At 41.7% G+C, this 18,018-nt stretch overlaps 1 long non-coding RNA gene across 1 annotated transcript; it reads left to right on the top strand.

The window, feature by feature from the left end:
* Positions 1–1,869: 1,869 nt before the first annotated feature.
* On the top strand, positions 1,870–12,840 carry LOC138268108 (uncharacterized). Its single transcript, XR_011199925.1, has 2 exons — positions 1,870–2,134; positions 11,805–12,840. It is a non-coding gene; the product is annotated as an uncharacterized lncRNA (long non-coding RNA).
* Positions 12,841–18,018: the final 5,178 nt, after the last annotated feature.

Here is an 18,018-nt window from a genome sequence, read left to right as displayed (position 1 = left end):
TTTTTGATTAAGTATTTGTATCCTATTGGAAATGTTTGTGGTTTCAGTTGGATTCCACCAGATTTGTTTACCTTCTTGCTGAGCAGTATATTTGCTGGCTCTAGAACTCTAGGTGTGGGGAGGAGTTGTCGTAGGTAGGAGTTGCCCTCCCCTTGACAGGATGGTGTGGGGGCTGTGTCCAGACTCGTGGTGCCCTTCAAGGGGTCTCCCCTGTCACAGGCAGATGTAGCTCACACCTGCACCAGCCTCTGCTTTTGTCTTTCTGGTCAGACAGGGCAGTCACCAACACCAGTAGTAAGGACAGCTTCCCCAGAACTGGTTTAGAATGACCACGAGGTGGGGCTGTGAGCATCCTCTTTGACAATAATTTGTCATTTCCTACTTTAATGTCACATTGTGCTTGGCAGGTCTGCTGAGAAAAAAAAAAAATATATATATATATATATATATATATATATATATATACATACATACATACAATTTTGGGCACACTTCAAAGAAGGTATCTATCGTTGTATGGTTGCTGGAAGCTCGGCTTTGATTTTACCAGACATCTGTCTCTGAGTTTGTTTGGAGTAAAGGAACTGACTAAACCCTGATTTTAATGTTAGAAGTGGGAGGACGCCAGGGTTACAATAAGAGACTCCTAACACCCCTTCCCTACCCTGACTATCGTGATTTAGCTTGAAAGAAGGCTTTGACCATCTTGAAAATGCCCAAAGTGTTTAGCCGTTAAGCTAAGCCTGTCTGCTCTGTACCATCGCAACCAGGGTGTTGAGGTCAAGTTATTTAATGATTTTAGTGGTTCACCCTGAGAAAGTTAGTGATCATTACTCATGGAGAGTACTTACCTCCCTCAATTAATAACCCAGTTTCTTACAATATTAAGGCCTTACATTGTTTTACATTTGTTTTAATATTTTGATTTTTATGGTAAAACTGGAAGCAATATCTATTTTAAATGTAAACAAAAAAAAGAAACTATGTAAACATTTAAAAAGTTAAACCAAAAAAATAGTAACATTTTGTGATTTTATTTGTTATTTGATGCATTTGCAAGAAAATCCTGAAATAAAATCATTCCATTTATCAAAAACAATGCATTATCCAGCGCAATGGTATCCCACCCCTTCCTTCCCGAGTTTAAACAGAGTAAAAGCATCCATGCGTTTGGGCTCTGAAATCACCCATGGGCCCTTCTTCAGAGAAAATCCACAGTAACTACACATCTCGTGCCTAAAGAAACAATAACTAGTATGCTATGTTTTCTTTTCTTGTACAGCCCAGATTTTGCTGTGATTTCACAGCCAACACCTATATATTCTCTGTGACATACATACGGTTACAATCAGAGCATAATTTGTAGCAGAATAAGTGCAGTGGTAAATGTTTTGACCAGAAACCTGTGGGCAGTGCTATTGAATGCCGTGATGCCAAATGCTAGGGGTGCATAGTCTTGATTAGGGATGTGCGAAATGTGCATAATTTGCTTTGCATAGTTATGCACATTTTCTGCAAAATGTCTCAAAATTATGCATAATTATGTGAAATGTGAAATCATTATTTAGTGCTATATTTGAGTACAAAAAGAATCTTCCCAAATAGTTTTTTTGCAAGAACACATTTTGCACGAAAATGCAGTGCAAAAGCAGAGGGAACAACAGCCACTTCACGTGCATTTGTAGAAAATGTTTACTTTTTACTGTGAATCTCACATTCTTGGGAAATTTTTACCTCGAATGGAGCATAAATGTGTGACTTTGAAAATGGCGTAATATCCGGAATTTTACATAAAATGAGTAACATGAAATTTCCAAAATCACGTTCATGACTACTTTTTTTAAAATTTCATTCTGGCCCTGTCTTGATTTCACCTTTCCAATCCACAGCCACTGCATGCATGTTTATTTCATTCTTACAGATTCTTTTTCAATTTTTGATTTCTCCCTTTGTCACTGTTGTTGTGTCTTTCTCTTCCTCCTTCTTTCTCCCTTTTGTAGTTTTCTCTCCCATCCTCTAGCTCAAAGTCTGATGAAGAAAATAAGCAGCAGCGGTTCCTCCATAATGTAGAGAAGCGTTGCCACACTGCTCCCTCATCAGTGAAAACATGAAAAGCAAAATGTTAACAACACAGGTTAGTATCATTTTATTTTTCCTTCCTGACTCAAATCAAGGGCGGGGCCAGGTGAGCCTGATGACAACAGCTGCAGCAGTGGGAGGAGTGGTGGGCACCGCTGCACGTGCTCATGCTGGTTTGGTCTGCCATCTTATGATGGCCAAACCGACATGCGCACTTAGATCTCTCCACCCGAGCTTTGGTGCACAGCTGGATGGAGACCAAGCACCGGCTCTTAGGGCCTGACTGAGCATCAAACCAGACCTCTCAGGTAAAGCACAGCACTGCTCCCATGCTGGTAAATAGTATACCAGCATCAGAGCAGCATGTGGATTGGAGTTGGGCACTGGGAGCCTTGTTGTGGACTACCAGGAGTTGAGAAACGAGGTGCTGAAAAGCACAGAGGTGGTGGCCGGCAGGTAAGTGGTTTTTATTTATTTATTTTTATTATTGTTATTCTCCCCCGTACTTCTCCCCTCTTCCCCCTACGCTGACCCACTACTTTTTTTCACTGAAGTTGCCACTGAAAATAAGTGCAGATCACCAAACATGACTGCCGTCGGGCCACCTGCCATCACCTGCTCAAATTGAGCACTGATTACAGATTTACACCCAACAATCAATGATGCAGTTTCCATCCCTGGAATGTAATTTGCTAAAATGCATTTTGTGAGCTGCAGTCCTGGTTCACTCACTTCAGTTGTTTCAATCGATCTAACACACCTGAATACAAATAATTGTAAAAGAAACACACTGAACATGAGCAATGAGTCTAAAGTGATGTGGAGTCATCTGCTCGCTATAGAAGTGTGTCACCACAACAGCCACCATGAAATGAATACACTGTGCTATGCAGCTCAATAGCAATTCATCAGTAGCTGTTCTCTGAACATTTTTTGGACCACTGATGGGGAATTTTCATCTCCTGGGTCATGGATTGAGTTTGTGCATTGGATGATTTCTAGGCTGCCTTATGTGTTGTCACTTATTATTAGAAGGATGTGTTTATTGGTGTGAGTTAACTGTGTTAATATTCATAAATTCTGCTATCCACTTTTTCATATTTTCCACATACTGCATATCCAGAAGCAATTTTCTACCAAATGTCCATTACACCTAGATTACCTGGAGCCCATCCCAGCAATCTCCAATAATAGCAAATTGTGATTAGAGAATACTCTTGGCAGTTTTCTAATGTCTGCATTGGTAGCTAACTCTGCCAAAACCAGAAAATAATCCAGACAGGCATACTTCAAGTGGGGATATGAAAAATATGTACAGCCAGGATCAGATGGATTCACTCCCAAATATAAATAAACCCATGGGTTTTCATCAGTTGAGTAAGGGCTCTAAACAACTGGGCCTTTGTCTCTAGGTACCTATTTGTAACCCCACCAAGCATGCCTACCTCCAGATTAATATTAAAGTCAACACATACTATCAAAGGTGCTGGCCACTCCCTAGCTCCACAGTCAATTCCTCCCATACCTTGATCTCATCAAAATTGGAGCCATAGATCAAGGATACAGAAAATCTTGTCTCTGCTACCAGACACTTGAGAATCACCCATTGCCCATACATATCCACTAGCCTTCGATTAGACATAAGCCGGGCTTTCTTCAGTAATATTACTCCCCCCCCCCTTCTGCAGTAATGCCTTGTGACATACTGGCAGCCAGGGAATACCCCCTACTTTGCAACAGATCCCTTTTTACCCAGGGAATGTGAGTCTCCTGCTCACATATTATATCCAGCCCCTAAGCACTGGAGCAACTCAGACACCTTTACCCTCTGATTCCTATCATTGAGGCTGCATACATTAACTGTACAAATATATAACTTATCCTTATAAATCAAAGATGAATCATGCACCCTTCCTCATGGCAAACCAACCCATAAAACCTGCACTCCGCCACTGAATCACCCTAATTCTCTGCATGATTAGGCTCCATTTCCCTCCCTCCCTCTTGCCCCCCTCTTCCTCTATCCAGCCCTACCCCCACAATCAATCCCATCCCCCTTCCCCAGCTATCCCCCCAATGCCCACTCCCCTTCCCTGCTCTTAGACCCTATGTGAGGCAATCAAACCTTGCATGGTCGGCCTTAGATTGTTGAGTTCCCCCTTGCGATCCCCCGAGTGCCTCCCACCAAACTGTGTCTATCCAATCACAAAATATTTACCACTTCCATTTCATTGCACATACCAAATGTAAGCCAGAATTGCATGTGCATCAAATAGTGTAACCCCTACATCCAACACCCTCCCTATCACAGTGTCAAAAAACAAGAAAAACAAGCAGTACAACAGTTTAAGTCTTCCCCCTCCTCCCTCCAATTTCATGATCCCATCATGCCAGCTACCCACAACAGTTATAATAGTCCTGGAAATGTTATGCTCCAGGAACACCTTAGCCTTAACTGCTGAAGTAAACACAAGGGTTCTACTGTTCCAAATGACTTTCAATCATGCAGGACTAATCAAAAAAGCTTGTTCCCCTTTATCCTGAAAGGGTTTAAAAAGCTGTCTGAGGTGCCATCTCTGGTCCACAGTTGTGTGACAAAAGTTGGGCCGTACAGAAAAAGAGCAGCTTTTGGGTGTGCTTTCTCATGGATTGCCTGGTGTAATAATTATAAAAAAATTGCAAAAGAAGACCAAAATTGCTAAGGGTTTATTAGATTGCTTGGCTAGCATAGGAAAGCTATGAGTTATCTGTATCTCATGTGTCCAATCCCATTCCTGAAGGTCTGGAAAAGACTTCTGAAATAGGTCAATCAAAAAACCTATTACATCCTCCCCTTCTTTTCCCTTTGGCATCCCAAGAACCCATAAGTTGTTTCTCCCTATCTGATTTTCCTGATCCTCCAGCTTCCACAGTATGTACATCAGCTGAGTCTCGTGCTCCTCTGCAAGGCCTTTAGCAGTACCAACATCGGACTCCAGAGACACGGTCCTCAATTCCACGTTGCTTAGTTTGTTCGCAATTGTACAACAAACTAGACATTTTGCGAACTGTGTTCTCTAATTTGCATATTTGCTAACCTGGCTTTCTGACTCTCAACATGCAATTCCTCCCTGTGCATATAAGAGTATCATGAATCATTTCCAAAGTGGGTATCTCTGTACCCTGAGCACCCCTGGAATCCCCTATTGCCTCACATGTGAGCAGTGGTGTACCAAGAGCGTAGTCCCATTTTAAATCTTGAGAGCACTGTGAGATACTGACTGACCTCTAATAGCGACATGGCTGAGCACAGTGTTTTCACTAATCCTGCTACTAACACCTTCCCCTGGATCCTTTACCCTGAAGTCTCTGCCACACTCTGATTCCACCTCCTCTGATTCATCAGACCTGTCTGAGAGTAAGAAGAAATGCTCCTCGGCCTCCACTTTCACCCCTTTTGCTTTTGCCACAAGATCATTGATTTTGCCTTGGACCAGGCCCCCTCTGTCTAGAATGGTTTCTATGTCGTCCTCAAGCATCATAGCCAGGCCAGTCATTGCTGGATCTGCAAGCTCAGCTCCCTCTGCCTCTGCTTTATCTACCATGTCCACCCAACAGCTCATTGGTATCAAGTTCATCGGCTTGCCAACACCCTTACAACCCCATGATCTGGTGATGAAACCCCTACATTGCTGGGGTTACTATTATCATCATCTACAGTCTGACAAATTACATCAGAAGAAGAGTGCATTACCTTGAATCCTGAGTCAACTTGATCTGCTGCACAAACAAAAGGTGGTGGGCGGTACTGCCATCTTTATCCTCTCAGCTTTCTTGCTTGCACTCCTTACTCAGGTCAACTACTTCCCGGGCCTGTAATTGTTCAGAGACCATGGCCATGGACCTAGCCTTAGCTGCAGCTCCTGCCTCTTCTTTAACTTGGCTTCCTCCATCTGATGTCCGCTGCACTAGTTCCATAACTGATGGACACGAGGGATACTGAATTGTAGGTGGTGCTGTTTCTAGCTCCTTACCTTGTGACCTCTTCCACGCAGAATCTGCTTTCGAACCTGCCGGCCCCCGCTTCCCTGCTTGTCTTGTGGAACCATTATTCCTTCCCTCGTTTATCGCTGCAGACTCCAGCCAATAAGGACACCCGTCTGCTGTCGAGGGGGCCGGGATGCAAGGCAGGGACTTGTTTCTGCCACCACTAACACTGCCCTAACCGCTTGCACCAACAACTTTGGGCTCCATCTATAATGCCGCCAGGAGCCGGGCCACGAGTAAATATTCAACAATAATGCTTGTAAGCAGTTTCAATGCAAACAGAGGCTTCTTCAGCTCACACACCATCCCAGCCTCCTGTGAGCTTCTCGTACTAGCGCCCTAGGCAGACAGCATGCTACACATCTAGCTCTGTTAAGTCTAGTCAGAGGGAGCTCCGTTCAGCTATCTCAGCCGGCCGCCATCTTGCCTCTACCCTGTGACAATGGGTTAGTTCCATGATCAGTCTGCTCTACCTGATGCAGAGGTCCCCCTGAGTGGTGTTAGTGTCTTAGATCTTCTTGCAGATTCAAATCCTCACTACTTAGGTGACCATAGGCCTTCATTTCATCCTCCTAAATAAGTTTGCTTCTTCGGCCTGTGTTGAGGAACCCACGGTGTGGTACCTAGCAGCCGGTTGGGCTCCTAGGTTTAAAGTTAGTATCAAAGGACTGTGATCGCTCTTGCACATGTGGGGGATCTCAAACCTTATAAGATGGTTTGCTAGGATTCCAATAGTAAAATGTAGTTAATAGTTGAGATTCCTTTAAAGGTGGGAGGATCTGATGGTGGGAAGTTTTGACTTTGAGAGCTTGTTACCTTGAGGTTAGTTTGAAAGTATTTGGGAGGTTGTCCATTATTCCTTGTTCTTTAACAGTTCTTGTGATGACATGGGGATTTCCAAGACCTCTGATGTTACAATCCCCTGTCGGCATGACCTATTGTATGGCGTATTTGAGCAGTATAGTTTCAAGACAGTTGCAGAGGTCGATAGTTGTGCTAAATTTTTCTGAGCTTTTTTGTGCATTATGGTAGCAGTTTATTAGGAGTAAAAGTGTCCTTTTGCAGTGTTAGCCCAGTGCCATTTGTAAGGCTGGAAGGCTTGCTTCAAAGACAATATGGTGACAATAACTATTTGCTTGGAAAAAAATTGAAAAACCTCCCAGTGGCTAACCAAACAGGTTTGCGCTTTTCACTGGTTTGAAGAGCTTATAATAGCCTTGTAGGACTGAAGGAGTAAGTGGCATGTTTCTTGCAGGCAGATTATGTCACTTCTGTTCAGCAGTGCAACCGCTGATTTGCTTGTCAAGATTGTGTTCTGGACTGCCACGTTCCATGATGTGATTACTACTGGTTTGCCTCTATTTGTCTGAAGGTCAGTTCTCTATCCCCAAATATTTGGTGTAATATGATAATTTCCTTGGAACTGCCAAGCCAGATCCTCCCTGGACCGGAAACAAGCATCCTAGTACCTGTTTCGGGGTATCACTCTTCATCAGCCAGGCTAAATTGAATCCAGTGCTCTCCAATACTCCTGAATCCAAAACTTAAGACTGCAGTACGTGCTGCCAACATAAACCATATTACAGCAACAGTCTATTATATAGATCACAAATTGAGTGTTGCAATGGATAAACTGTTTAACTTTATCCACACAAGAGGTATTGTATTTAAACTCTTTAATCCTATTCTACCCATGTGTGCAATTGCTGCACGTATAAAAGTCCAGTGATTTATCTTGTAGCCCTGTATCTTTATGTTCTAATGATGTTAGATAACTGGGACATAAAAACCCCTAAGCGTATGTCCTCTTTAATACACCACCATTGGATTTTTGCTTATTTTATCCAGCACACCGGGAATCTCCTGCAGGAGATGCCAATGTTTCTTTAATCCCTTAAAAATCCCATCACTACATAAGGTGTATTTTGTGACAAATGCTAGTTTAGCTTGTTTCCATCTAGCCTCCCTGTCCTTAGCCATAAGTGTCCCCTCTCTCTCTGGGCACATTCTGTGCTCTCCTTTCTGTTATACCAAGGCCCTCATTTATAACAAACTGGTGCTTCGATCATGATTTGCTAGTTTGCTTGCGCAGCCCTGCGCTCTTCTAATTACACCATGGTAGCCATGTATTTACAATTCAGTGCACCACGGAGCTCGTTAGCACAGCTGCTTCAGAATTTCTGACCCAGTTGTGGCACTTTGCTGAACTAGCATCAAGCATTTTGACGCTAGTCCAGCAAAGCTCAGGGAGGCCTATTTAAAACAGCCTAGCGGCACTTCAACGTTAGCCCTTGAGCAGGCATAAAAAAATGACACTAGAATGATGAAGTGAATTCACTGTGCCATTCCTGCGGGCCTCCTAGAGGGGGAACACCTCCCCTGTATTCAGTATACCTGGCACAGGTATAATGTAGCGCAAGGGTTTACACTGGTTCCATTGCACCAGTTTGTAAATATGGCAAGGATGAGGGACTGTTCTGCCCTGTCATAGCGTCAAAAAAATAATGCTACTCTAGCACAAGGAGCATGTATATGAGCCCTAAGTGTTTTAGGATCATAGCATCTGTCCAGGAAATGGTTCTTTGCATCATTAATGCTCATTTTAAAATTATCTTAAAATTAACAAGTTCACTATGGATCATTTCACCAAACAGGATATTTTTAATTAGAGATTGGGCACATGCACTCGAAGCATGCAAGATGGAAGGTTACTCTGGTGCTGCCTGTGCTGTTCCTGTTCTTGGGGCATTGAACCCTGAACCTCTTCTACCTGTTTTGTAACAGTGTCAGTTACTAAAGGTTGCCCTGGTGCTGTCTCTGCTATGCTTGTTATTGACATGAGTAACTTGAACCTCTTCTGCCTGTTCTGTAACATTGTCACCTGCTGACCCCTGCTGCTGCCTGTGTTGTGCCTGTTGTTTGAAGCTTGCATCACTGCCACCCTTACTGTACCTTGATGTGAGTGAATGTTGGGAAAATATTCGCACTGAACAATGTCAAACTGATTGGCTTTATTGATGGGTCTTTGAAAGTCAAAAATGCTCCAGTCGATGGTACAATACATTCTCATTTTAACGTGAAATAAAATCATATTGTTTATTTTCCATGCATGGTTAACGTAGAATTTCCAAGTAAATTGTGAAGGAAAGTCTTAATTTTATTAAAGCACAGGCGAGTATTATGCTTATCTTTTCTTGCTTTATTTAAATAGCAGCTGTAGTCAAGAAACACTAAACCAATCCCAAAAGGCAAGCAAACAAGCAGCTAATAGGAAACAAAACAGACCATATAGTGCACCAATCAGATATAGGCAGTATTGTATGGTATGCCTATCTTCACTGCAACCAGCCCTCTTTTCTTGAGTGAGAATAGTCATGAGAAAGTATTGAACATTGGTAAAATACATGCAATAATGCCAACAGCTAAAACTAATGAGAAAAAGTCTTGAATCCAGTCCAAGTGGAAATCTTTAACAGTACTGTCCAGAATTTGAAGACAAGGGTGACTGGAAGAAACAGTTGCCACGAGGAAACCCCAGCCCAGAGAAGTGTTGCAATGAAGTTTGTTAGGTGGAAGGTGATGTTGTATTTTCTGAAGCTAAGGGAGGGAAAGAGAGAAATCAACACAGTTAATGCAATCATGAGGCGGGATAATACTCGTCTCCGTGTCTTTAATAAAATTATGATATTCCTTCATAATTAAATTCAAGACCGGAGCTCAGGTTATGCTTGTTTAAAGCATATCAATAACCACAGACAATGCTGTATTAATAGGTTTGCAATAAAAGGTGCAAAATATAGAATCATTAGACCAATCAGCCAATCTCAGAATGTCCTCTAAGCGTGAATCTGCCCAAAAGGCTTTGGAAGCCATGGCCTCCCGGGAAGAGTGAGCTCCAAATTTAGAGGTATTGATACCCACTAGGGTCATAACCCATTTAACCCATTGAGCCACAGTGGGAGACGAAACAGGTTTGTGTTTTTTTTTTAAAGGAGTTGAGTAGTTGGGTAACAGAGGACATTCTGAGATGGAAAGTTCTACATTCATAAGATTTTAGGCAATTTCTAACACATAGTTTAGGATGATTGGAGAAGAAAGGATAAAAGACAGTAGAAATGTTGGTTTTGGTGCGTCTTGTAACATTGAAAAGAATACCATTAGGAGTGAAATGACGGGCCAAAATATCTAAAGCCTTTACATCTGAAAGTCGTTTCATAGAAATTAAACATAATAACATTGTTCATTTAGCAGAAAGCATTTTGAGAGATAACAAATCGTTGTCCAGCCAGGACAAAAACAACTGTAAAACAAGATTAACATCCAATAATTTGCTCCATTTGGAAATAGAGGGATTAGAAAATGTTACTCCCTTTAAAAGGTGGTATATAAGATGGTGTTCACCGACAAGCTTGCCGTTAATTAAAGGAGGATTTATAGAACTAGCCGAACGATAGAGGTTGATTGTTCTATAAGATTTGCCTGAACTGGCTTGAGAAGCCAGGAAGTTGGCAATTAGAGAGATATCTGCTGAAAAGGGATTGTAACATTTTCCCAAAAAATAGGTAGACCAAATGGACCAGGCTGATTTACATGCCTTTGTTGTGACTGGTGCCCATGACTTGCTGCTATAGTTTGAAGCTTCAGACGAAATTCCTGGGTAAGAGAGGGAAGACCCGTTACATCCCAAGCTGAAAGATGAAGTGTGTTGTTGAGGACGAGGTCGTGAGGAAGGCCCTGAGGGTTGAGGAGGAGCTCAGGAAATGAAGGGAGAAGAATTGGGAACTCCATTGCTAGTTCTAGGAGGGGAGGATACCAAACCTGTGATTGCCAGAAGGGAACCACCAAGACCAAGGTGCCTTTTTGTCGTAGCACCTGGGTGAGTACTCTGTTGATCATCAGAAAGGGAGGAAAAGCATAGTTTGTTGACAGGGACAAATCCTGAATGAAGGCATCCATTGCTGAGGCCAAAAGATCTGGTCTCCAACTGAAGAAGTGAGGAAGTTAGGAATTTAGGGGAGACACAAAGAGATCCATGTGTAGGGGACCCCATTTCTGTGAAATGGAATGGAAGACAATGGTTGAAGTTTCCAATTGCTGACGTCGCACAGATGGCGGGAATACCAATCTGATACTGAATTGAGTTCTCCTGGTAAGTATTCCGCTTGAACTGATATATTGTTCCGGAGGCAGAACTCCCAGAAACCTTTTTCTAGCTCTGCTAACGGTTTCGATTTGGTACTGCCAAGCTGATTGATGTACTGATGGAAGATAGATTGTCCATCCGTTGAAGGATAGAACACTGAACCTTGTTCTTTGCAAAGCTTTTGATCACAAAGGATCCTGCAAGCATCTCTAAACAATTGATGTGCAATGAAGACTCCTGTGGAGACCATGTACCTCCTGTCGATACTTGACCACACTTTGCGCCCCAACCTGTTAGGCTTGTGTTGATGCAGATATGCTAATTAGAAATTATTAATAAATATTTATATGTTTTGATTAATGAAAAGTTTGTAGAGAAAATTAATCATAGAGAAAATAATGTGCATGTTTGAAAATGTGCCCACCGGGCATGTCAGCCACTTATATGATAATTGTACTAAAATAACTAAAATTGTGTGAAATAATGAAAATGTGTAAGAATAATGTAATAATATGTCATATTGAAACGTATAACCTATGTTTGCATTAATTTGTAGAATTAACTTAGCAGAAGATATGGCCTAGTCTTCCTCCAGGCCTCACACAAGAGCTGAATTTCTAGTTCACTACAGAGAAGCTGGTGCAGGACCCGACTTTGAGCCACCCCATGTTAAAGTTGCTTAGCTAGAATTTTCTGCAATGTGCCGACAGACAGGAGAGGATGAAGTCAATTTGATACAATTATGTGTAGAGTAGGCTAAATGTACTTTCCCAGGACTTGAACAATGGGAGCACTGACTGAAGAGTAACATGCAACATTTTTGATACCTGAAGAGCCGGATGATGAAGACATCGTACAGTGGACCAATCCGTGTACTGTGAAAGAAGAAATATTAGAACTCAAAGATTTGAAAAATTAATATTATAGGTCAGAGTCATATCTGCTGATTGACTGACCAATTAGGAATTAGGGGGATGGACTGGAAAACTCTAATACAAATTCATGACAAGGGGCTAAATCTTCAGATGCGGCAGATGCGAGGGCAGAATTGATGACGTCAGGGGGCGTGGTTCGAGATTCTGTCATTGGGCTCATACTCTTGAGAGCCTGATGCGTTGCTGATCTATTGATGACCTGAAGACAAAGACTGACTCTGTTGCTGATCCATTCCATGGATAGGTAGCTATGACAATGTGACTGATTGACTTTGTGCATTTTCTTCTAGGTACCAACTGTGCTTTTTTATTGTTTGTCCTCTTAGCTAGATGTTTTTTCAAATTCACGTTTTCCTAATTGTTTTGAATGAAGTCCCACATGCTAATGCCAATCTGGATTAGTTAAGGGTCCTTTGGGTGACTCAACAGTGACAAATGATTGACGGACTGGTTTGCTGAACTCTGCTATTAATGTTGCTATATTCATCTTTATTGGCTTATGTCAAGGCATTCGATCATATGTTTTCTCAGGGTTTGATTAGATCGTGTTATTGGTGGTTGTTAATAAACTAACTTTGAACTGACTAAATACATTTTGAGTTAACCAAATGCATTATAATTGTAATTAATAGGGAAATAAAAATTATTAACGCTTTATTGAGTCGTGGTTATTCATGAGATTGTTGGTTATAATTGTTGATTTATTAATGATTCTCGTAGTGGTTACTGATTAATTATATTGATTATTGATGCTACTGGTCACTACGTGATCAGGATACTCCATGTGATCCAAAAGGTTCATCAGCCTTTACGCGTCCCCTTGTAAGTTTACTTACTGAGGACCAGGCATGCTAGCACTTGCATCGGTTTCTAACACAAGATCTGGGGCTGACGCAAACATAGCTTTGCCGTTCCAGGCGCCCAGGTCATCTAGCCACCATTTGAGTTCTATACGGGATTCTTGATCCAGGGTAATGAAATCTGAATAAGCAAGACCCTTGCAGAGGTGATGAATGTTCAATCTTTGAAGGGCCCGATAGTGGAGAGGACAAGGAACAATTGCTTGAATTGAAGAAGAAAGCAGATTTACAATCCTTGCAAGAGACCTGAAGGAGAGAGAAGGAAGGTGTAAATATTGGGTTATTTATGATTTTATAGCATATACTTTCGACTCGGGCAGATGAAGAGTAGATTTTGTGGAATTTAACAGAAAACCGAGAAATCCGTGATTGAGATGGAGTCAGAATAGATTTTTCTTTGTTTATTATGAAGCCTAGGTTCGAGAAAAGAGAAGAAGTATAGTCGATTTGTTTGTGAAGGGTCTGAAGATTTTGACTCATTAAAAGGATATCGTCTAGATAGATTATTAGTCTGGTGCTCTGGGCTCTGAGATGAGCCACCACAGGTTTAATTAATTTTGTAAAGCACCATGGGACTGAGGAAAGACCAGATGGAAGGCAGGAGAATTGATAAGTTTGATCTTGCCACAGAAATTGTAAGAATTTGCTGTGTTGGAGGTGAACAGGAATAGTCAGGTAAGCATGTTGAAGATCGAGATGTACTATCCAATCGTTCTGAAGTAAAGCATCCCTGAGATGCAAAATAGTCTCCAATTTGAAGTGTTGATAGACCAAAAACCGGTTGAATTGTTTTAAGTTTATGACTGGTCTCATTTTTTTGTTTTTCTTCTGAACCAGAAAGATGAAACTTCAAAACCCTATTGGATGTCAATGGGTGATTTGAGATGCATGTTTGTGAAGGAGTGTTTGAATTTCTTGTGGAATTAGAGAGGTCATGTTTGTGGCGATACTTAAGGGAGGAGGAAGAGACATTTGAAAAGGTTTTTCGTAGCGTTCTGTGGAATAGCCCTGAATCATACTTAAAACCCATGGATCTGAAGTGATGCTTTTCCATCTGTAAAAAAATCAATTTTAACGACCACCTACCGAAAGATGGCCAAAAGGGACACTTACTTGTGGGATGATGGGATCTGAAGTTCTGCTGATTCCGACCTCTGAAGCCTCTTGTTCTTTCAGGTAGCATTGTGGGCGATATTCTTGTTGAGAAGTAATGGAGGAGCCTCTGTAGCCTCGAGATCTGGCAAAGCAGCCGGTTCAGCGATTCTTTCCTCTACTGGCCCTGGTAAAAACATGGTTGTTGAACACTTTTTTAAGAGACTTTGAGCCTTGTCCAGGGATGCAAACATTGTGACATACTTGCTGAGTTCCTTGATGAAGGAGTCCACAAACAATAAACCATCAGCTTTAGGACCTGGATCCATAACAGCTACTTTAGCTAGTTTTGAATCCAGTTTGAGAAGTAATCCTTTGCGTCTCTTGTAATTTATAGCTGAGTTCTCATTTCCTAAAAGACAGAAGGCTGGTTGAACCCATAATGATAGTTCTTCTGGGTCAATAGCATTATTTTCCAATCTGGCTATCTCTGCCATGTCAAAAATGCAGGATAATGCACAATATCCAAGATTTTATCTTGGCAGACGGACCAAGCTTTGTCGACCCCTTTACGAGGGTCTTTGCCAAATTTAGTAAAGAAAGTAATCATAGAAGGATCAATAACAGGAGTAGAGGTTATATGTAGAGGTAAAGAAAGTCTGGGGCATTTGGAACGGAGCTTTGATCTGACTTGCTTGTCCAACGGCAAGCACAATTTTGCAGTAATATAATCCCCCACTTGGTCTGAGGGAAGTTTAGCGTGGTGGATCAATCTGGGGTCAAACATGGTATTGCCCTCTGAGTCTAGAATAGTTTTAGGATCAAAAGGAACTAAAGGATAAGCGGAGGGAGAAAAATTGTGTTTTTTTAGAAATAGGTCCAGACCAGAAATCGGAATTGTGCGTATCATCTGCATCATCATCTAAATCAGGATCAACCAGATCGTCATATAGTAGAAATCACAATCTTTTGGGCAGGAAATAGTAAGGGCCTGATTTATACTTTTTTAGAGCCGCACTTGAGTCATTTCTTCACGCAAAAGCGGTGCAAACTTCCAAATATAATTGAATTTTGTACGTTTGTGCCGCTTTCGCTTCAAAAAATGACGCAAATGTGGTGATAAAAAGTATAACTCAGGCCCTAAGTGTTTAGTTTTTGACTTACTTTTGATGCCTGAAGTTTTCTCCTCCTGATTAGAAGGCCTGTGAGGAACATTGTCATCTATCATTTGTGAGGAAAACTCACCGTCCAAAAGTGTAGAATGAGATTTAGATTGGGTATTTTGGGAAGCCACATGGCTTTGCGCTTTGTGTTTCACCCTGCAGATAGGGCCGGGTAAGATTGTGACATTAAAGATGATATGGTATTCTCAAATTGTTTGGAAACCTTGTTCATTGAGGCTGACACCACCTTAGTGACAGACGAGTGAATAAATTCATTCAAATTGCTTTTAAACTCCTCTTCACTGTCAATATTTTCATTACAAAATGAAGAAAAAACAATTTTGGCAAGGAAAGAGTTAACAAGTAAGGGGAATATAATGGGAGAAGATTTGAGTTAGGGGAAAGGCGGGGGAAAACTAATGCAGTCGATGGAGAGGGGTGTGAAAGGCCAAAAAAAGCTACACCCTCAAAGGAAGGAAACGCGGTGCAGGAACAAACAAACAAGGAGAGGTACAAGGTAAAAAAAGACTCTGAAAGCCTGGGCTCCCCGAGAGCTGTACAAAAATCCAAGGAAGGACTGTGAAAAGAGCACGAAACCGACGCACGTCTGAGGCAATAGGAGAAGGTGGGGCACCGCGTTGCTGAACAGACGCATGTGGTAACTAGAAGCGATTAGGGCTGACAGCAAAGGTACCTGGTGCTGAGGGGGTAGCCTGAAAGCCCAGTAGAATGTCGTGAACGCGACAAGGAATAAATTAAGAACCAACTAAATGCACATTACACAAATGGAAAACAGTGTTTAAGAGCAATTTAAAGATAACATTTTAGTGTGTAACGGAAAGTATACTTATCTTGACTGCGAGCAGCAAGAAAAGAGGGCTGCTTGCAGTCAAGATAGGTACACCTTACATTACTGCCTATATCTGATTGGTGCACTATATGGTCTTTTTTTTTTCTCATTGACTGCTTGTTTGCTTGCCTTTTGGGATTGGTTTAGTGTTTCTGGTTGCAGCTGCCATTTAAATAAAGCAAGAAAAGATAAGCATAATATGAGCCTCCGGTCTTGTCATAAAATTGAGATTTTCCTAGCCTTGGTGTCAGAAAGGCTAGATTTTATTAAAGACACGGAGGCGAGTATTATGCCGTCTTTTATTGCTTTTACTTGTGACAGCAGCCAAGAAATAAACTACATTTCCCAAGAAAAAGTGAACTACAAAATGACATCACAATAAGAACAGCCAATAGGACATCGAGTATAGATAGTATTACATTGACTGTGAACAACAAGACCTCTTTTCTTGATGCAAGAATTAAAAAGGAGAATAAGTAAAGAACAATACTGTATAGAAAATTGTCATCATAGTGAAAAAGTCAATAAAACAATCCTTAATCTGGGGAGCGTAGACTGGAACGCAGGAAGGAGAATCGCTGAAAAAAGAAGAATCCTGTCTTGATGGAAGAATCTCATGCCGACTAGGAGGTGCCAACAGCTGAAGAGGAAGTTGGAACTGAAATGAATGAACAGGGATGGGTTAATCGAGTGGTGGGATAATACTCGCCTCCCTGTCTTTAATAAAATCTAACCTTTCTGACACCAAGGCTAGGAAAATCTCAATTTTATTACAAGACCGGAGGCTCATATTATGCATGTTTAAAGCATAGCAATAACAGAGTCTGAAACATGAGAGATTGGTTTACAGTAAAAGGTTTTAAATGTGTTTTCATTTGACCAGTCTGCAGACTTGAGAATATCCTGTAAAGAGGCCCTGGCCCAGAAAGCCCGAGAGGCCATGGCCCCTCTGGCAGAATGGGCACCAAAAGAGTCTGTATTGATCCCAGCTAAGGACATGATCCATTTGACCCAACGAGCTGAGGTAGGTGAAGAAACAGGATTATGGGGTTTCTGAAATGAAATAAGAAGTTGGGAGGCTGAGGATGATCTCAAATCTGCAGTACGAGTCACATAGCTCTTTAAACAATTTCCAATGCACAGTTTGGGTTGAGAGGGAAAAAATGGATAATGAACAGATGCGAGGTTAGTCTTAGTACGTCTATGAACCTGAAAAGAAACACCAAAAGGAGAGAAGAAAAAGGATGTAACATCCAATGCTTTCACATCTGAAACACGCTTTAGGGATATGAGACATAAAAGCATAGTCAACTTTGCAGAGAGTTGTTTAAGAGAAAGCAGATCATTATCTGGCCATACCGTAAAGAATTCAACACCAGGCTAACATCCCACATTATATTATATTTAGGAGATGGAGGAAAAACACATCTTACTCCCTCTAAAAGTTGACAGGATGATCACCAATCGGGCTGCCATTGACTCTGTGATGTTCGGCGGAAATGGCCGATCTGTAAGTGTTGATAGTGCGATAGGCCTTACCTTGGGAGGCTAAGGAAGCAAGGAAATTCACCACTAGCACTACATCAGCTAAAAGGGGCTCTAGATTGCTGGATGAGTTTAAGAGCATCCTCTGAAATTCCTGGGGTTCTCCAGGACGACCCGAAATCCTCCAAGCAATGTGGAACAAGGAGTTGTCTAGGACCATATGGTGTTCTCAACCCTGGGGATCCAATAGTAGGTTGGGGAAATGAGGAAGCCAGACCGGACGATCGGCTGCTAATTCCAAAAGAGTTGGATACCAAGGCTGAGCTTGCCAAAAGGGGGTTTTAAGCACAAGAATGGATTGTTGTCTGCGTGCTTGTGCAACAAC

Source organism: Pleurodeles waltl, chromosome 12, assembly GCF_031143425.1.
Source record: "Pleurodeles waltl isolate 20211129_DDA chromosome 12, aPleWal1.hap1.20221129, whole genome shotgun sequence".
NCBI lineage: Eukaryota > Metazoa > Chordata > Amphibia > Caudata > Salamandridae > Pleurodeles > Pleurodeles waltl.
Note: the sequence above shows the minus strand (reverse complement) of the source record. Positions and strands in the feature narration are given on the sequence as shown.